Consider the following 5,172-nt stretch of genomic DNA (forward strand, 5'->3'; position numbering starts at 1 on the left):
TAAAGAGGGAAAGAGGAAGAGAGAGGGAGAGAGGAGATAGAGCAAGATAGACCCACAGAGAGCAGAAAGAGAGAGAAAGAGATAGAGGAGCGAGAGAACCGAGGCAAGTGAATCAGCGACAGAGAAGAGGAGATGGATCGAGGGTTGACCGAAGGAGGAAGAAGAAGGAAGAGCGATAAGGCGGTTAGAGCGCATGCGTCACTCGTCGTGGGCGTCGGGAATGTGTTGACACGAGAACCCGAGAGAACGTTGTGGCTCTAATGCCATGACGTCCGCGTTATCGTCGATGCGGTTCCCATACTGCAGGTCCGCCCGCAGTATACTCCGAAAATCACGAAAAAAAATCGCCTAGCCAAAAATCCCGTTTCATCGATCCACCGATCCTACTTTAATTATGCAACCACTCCTTTAACCGTCGGAACGACCGACGTTCCTGCACGACTTCACTCGAACGATGGATCGTTCAGCCCCTTTAATCCTTCAGTGCAACGGATCGAGTCTGCCAGATCCATCCATCCATAGATTCAAACATCTGTAACATTATTATTCTTGCGAGTTTAATCGAACTCTTTCGTGGACACAGATTTTTAAAGGCGTGTGCTTTAAGAGAGTGGAAAGAGAATCGATTTTTTCAAGGTTCTAGACCAGAAGACCCCCTTGAACCCCTACCAGTACCTACGGCTACGTTTCGGAGCGTACTTCTTCGGACCCGTCGATCCCTTATCAGATCTAATACAAACAACCACCTACTTCAGCTAACGACTATGTGTTCCAAGCTTGATGAACGTGTCCGAACGCCAGGTCAAAACAGACCCGAACACAGTCAACGGACAGCGCTAGTGGAAATTTCAATTTTATCGAGAAGAAATACTTTTCTGCGCAGAGAAATATCGTTCGAGAAGGGACTATAGTATTTAGGTTGGATTTCAGTGCTCGAGATGATTATCTTCTATTTTCTATTTATGGCTTGATATTTTTTGTGCCTTTATCAGGTCGGAAATTGTAGATTCGAAGTGGAAGATTGCATATAAATCGAGTCCTTCGAATACCGCTGAGTTACTTTCTCGGCATTACGTTCGTGTGTACGTTTCTTCTATATATATAAGATCTGTAATCTTGATACATACACCCTTGGTTTTGTGTACATATACGGTATCGCACCGTAGCGTTACTCGTATTCTACCCAAATTGCGTCGAATTATTTAATTACGACGGTATTAGCATAAATTTCAATAAAGTACTCGTTTCCAGATAGTACACACGCAGGTTCAAATTCGAATATAAATGTTCGAAGCACCGCTGACTCGAGCAGCTTTCGCAGTTCCTTTACAATTATTTACACAATTGCCGAAATCAATCTCCTAGGAAATAAAACAAACTTTTGAATAAAATATGTACAACCGAGAACACACATGCTGTATTGTTGTTAGTTGTCGCGTTCAGTGTATGTACTTTGTAAATTAGTTAGCATACCGCCCCAGTTTCAGGTCTACGGCGACACCTGGGAAGGTAATCCACGTTTAATGTTAAAACAGTAACGTTCAAACTCGCTCCTCGGCACTTGAACATTAAGATAATGAAAAAGATTTTGCAATTCTCGTACCGCCGTCCTGAGGATACGAGTGTCCATTATTGAGTCAGCTCTATCTGATAATGCTTCGGACAATATTGCACAGACACGATGACGATTGCGACGAGCCATCGAAAGGCGAAAGAATGATCGTAGTTCACGTTTTGTGAAATACGTTCAAGACGAATACGTCAACCGGCGTGGTTGTATTAGGTTGGAGGGAAAGTTGTTACAAATAATGGAGATTATATCATTGAATAAAATATTATAATATTTTTATAAATTCGTTCAAATGTTTTCTTTAACCCTTAGCAGTCGTGTGGTGACCCTGAGTGAGAGAGAAAGTATTGTTTAAATTATTAAATATGTTGGATGACGCATTGTATCAATTTCTAGGTCGGAAGAAATGTTTAATTTTCAAGTTAAAACAGCTCCGAGTGCGAAGGGTTAAAATACGACGAACTTTCCCTTCAACCTAATCATTTGTCTCCACCGACGATCAGAATTTTTCGTAAAACTTTCAGTCGATGCTCGGAGACTCTACCATCATCGTTAGGGCTCGAGATCGTGGGGAATAGCTTCGTGGAACACTTCACGCAATGAATGTACATTCCCCCATGCGTAGAAGAGACTGCGATGCGCAAAAATCATTTTCATCGACGAGCAACATTAATAAATTGAGAAAAACAGCAAGTTGTTATCTGTTATACACAATGGCGAATCAAATAATGCAGCTAAAGGATTTCTATTAGCAATGTACGTCGGTGTGTCAAGTTTTATGTATGAGCCCGGGCTACCGACCACTTTTGAAAAATTCTATGCATTTATGAGTGAGGACTTTATAGGACGGTAAGAAAATCGCTATTGTCGCCTACGACTTGTTCCTGCGGGATTACGCGTGCGAACTTTTAACGCTGCCATTTGTAAACACTGTTTACATACGCGGAGTAGTGAAATCTATAATAACACGAGCGAACAGCTCCCTTTCTAATAACAAAACAAATTAGATACACGTTGCATTCTTTCTACAATAACAACAAAAAGTATCCTACTTGCAGAATATCTAAATGAAATACACAATGATACATAAATGATGCTTTAAATGCGTTTCGTTCATATACTACTGTACAACGAAGAATCTGTCGACTATATACAGAACACAGACATCATTTTTACACCTTTTTTTTTAGTACTTTTCATTAGGTCAATAAAATTAGTAGTGACGCCAGTCGTATTATGAAACAGTCAATATAAACAAACCCGTGTGTCACGCATACACATGTGCCTCCGTCATACACGGATCTCGATGCGAGCGTGATGGAGGATAGAGTACTCGACGGACAAAGGGCAGCGACAGTTATCAGAGCGAACAAAAAAAAAGAACCCTAGGGTAGAACGCAGGTGCACCAGTGCAAATCAAACAGTACCAATAAACCATCCCGTGTGTGCATGGTATGAGAGGAGGAGGGGGCGGATTGTAGAGAGAGAGAGAGAGAGATAGTAAAACATATCGCCACGCTGTGCATCCTCTGTTTACGACGGACATTTATCAAAAATCGAAGGTGGTATACACAACGAAAGCGAAGAATCAGTATATGAACCGAGTGGGACAAAGAAATAGGGTTGGCGAAATGGTTATGGGAACGAGGTGGGAGACGGGGAGGTAGCTGGAATAAAGGAAAACGAAAAGAGGAGGAGAATGGTGGGGAAGCAGGAAGCTTTCGAGTACTTAGAAGGGAGTGGAGAAAGAGAGAGAGGGGCTACAACATTTTCAAGTTCAGTCAGCAGAAAAAACTGCGTTTTCGAAAGTACTACGTAGAAAGCGATGGTGGAAGTGTTGGGGAGACAGCGCAACACCGTGTCAGGGTGAAATGTAGATAGGGTCGAGCGAGCGAGACAGAGAGAGAGAGAGAGAGAGAGAGAGAGAGAGAGAGAGAGAGAGAGAGAGAAATAGATAGATAGATAAAGAGAGTAAGACAAAGAAAGAGAATCAGAGAGAGTAAGAGAGATAGAGATAGATAGCGCGCATCCAAATTTCGGTGGGAAAACCCTCCTACCTTTTTTACTGGGATAATCTGGGGTTTTCAGAGCGATGTCATAGCAGAGTAAACGTTGGTTGCTCTAGGCGAAACCGACGGTCGGCGATGGCCGTGCAGCTCACCACTGAGAACACTGAGGTCGCTCCATGTCTCTCACTCGACCAAAGCCACGACCCCGCCCATTGTGGGCCCGCTAATAATCTCGAGGTCGTATGTTAAACCATAAACCACCGAATACGTTCATATATATGATTAATTACGTCCGTTAAACCACCGTAGATATCGTCTGATATTCCGCGTAGCGATATCTGCGTCGCAAGATTATCAGCGTTCTTGGCCACTGACGTCAAAGCCCCTCGTGCGAACTTCGTATACCTCGCCGTAGCTTAATGGCGGCACCACTTGCTTGCCGCACGCAATAGTCACCGTTGTTGTCGTCGTCGTCCTGCACAGATATATCGACGGAGAAAAAACTCGCGCTCGGATTTCCCATATTGCGAAATACCGTTTGTTTTTTCTTTTCGATTTTATACGACTCCCATTTTGTACGAGCTTATCTCCCCGAACGTTATGGAAAAAACGACTCACGGTGAACCATCGCGGTTAGCCTCGAGAACCACGGAGTTTCTTTGTTATCTTTGTTGATACTCGAGCGCTTCCACCTTCCACGTCCCGTGTATAACCACGTTGCCCCATCATCAGCCTATGCACATGTATAGCTCTCGTCGAGTTTAAAAAGATCACCGTGGTGGGAGAAACGGTAGGCAGGTCATTTTCCCCACCATTTGTCTCCATAGACTACTTCTACCTCAGTTCCCGTGCCCCTTTCATTTTTACGAGTCATCCTGCGTCGAGATTCGAAAACAGAATTTGAATATCTCAGACACCGTTCGAATTCGAATACCAAGATACCCCAGTCATTCCCTTTCTAAGAATACTCTTCGAAGTCATCGGGTGACGTGTATTTCAAATGAGATTTAAATTTTACGTACAATTTGAGTAATTGAAACATTCGATATATTGTATCACATTTCTACGTTCATAAAAATGAAACATATAATTGATGTTTTATGCTCCTTTTACTTACTCCATCTTGCGTACTCTATATTTTGCGAATATTGTATATTTTGAAATTATATAAAACACACCTTTGATCATGACAATCCGATAAATATAGGAAGGAAATAATAAGGTGTGCAAAACCATTTCTTAAATTCAGACCAGTGTCACGAGGTGTCGTGCTTCACTGCACCCCACCAATCGGCTTCCCACCACCTTCCGATCGTTATACACAATGTCAATTCATACCGTGGATTGATGAAAAATTATCGAATCGGAACGGTGTGTCGTGCGATAAAAAAATCGGGCAACTTTGTGATACGGTAGAAATCGCAAAATCACATTTGCAACGAGATTTTTAACGAAACATAACATACTGCACGAGAATAGTCGAGAATAGCCGATGAGGGAGCGCGGTGATTGGTCGTTGGAAGACATGTGCACCGTAACACTGTCGCCTATTGGTTTAGCCCGAGAGGAGGGAGTCGTTCATAACCCTTAAGA

The 5,172-nt window shown here is 42.8% G+C and overlaps 1 protein-coding gene across 10 annotated transcripts in view; it reads right to left on the minus strand.

The window, feature by feature from the left end:
* Mura (ring finger protein murashka) overlaps positions 1-4,393 on the minus strand; it is a 72,304-nt gene extending 67,911 nt beyond the window's left edge. For 8 of the 10 annotated variants that reach the window (XR_013010565.1, XR_013010564.1, XM_076439543.1 and 5 more), the window contains exon 1: positions 3,628-4,391. The gene's annotated coding sequence lies outside the window, so the exon portion shown is untranslated. Of the gene's footprint in view, positions 1-3,627 lie in introns of all 10 variants that reach the window. The other 2 variants (XM_076439537.1, XM_076439544.1) reach the window with 2 other exon arrangements.
* Between the last annotated feature and the right edge of the window lie 779 nt (positions 4,394-5,172).

Source organism: Lasioglossum baleicum, chromosome 15 (genome assembly GCF_051020765.1).
Source record: "Lasioglossum baleicum chromosome 15, iyLasBale1, whole genome shotgun sequence".
Lineage (NCBI taxonomy): Eukaryota > Metazoa > Arthropoda > Insecta > Hymenoptera > Halictidae > Lasioglossum > Lasioglossum baleicum.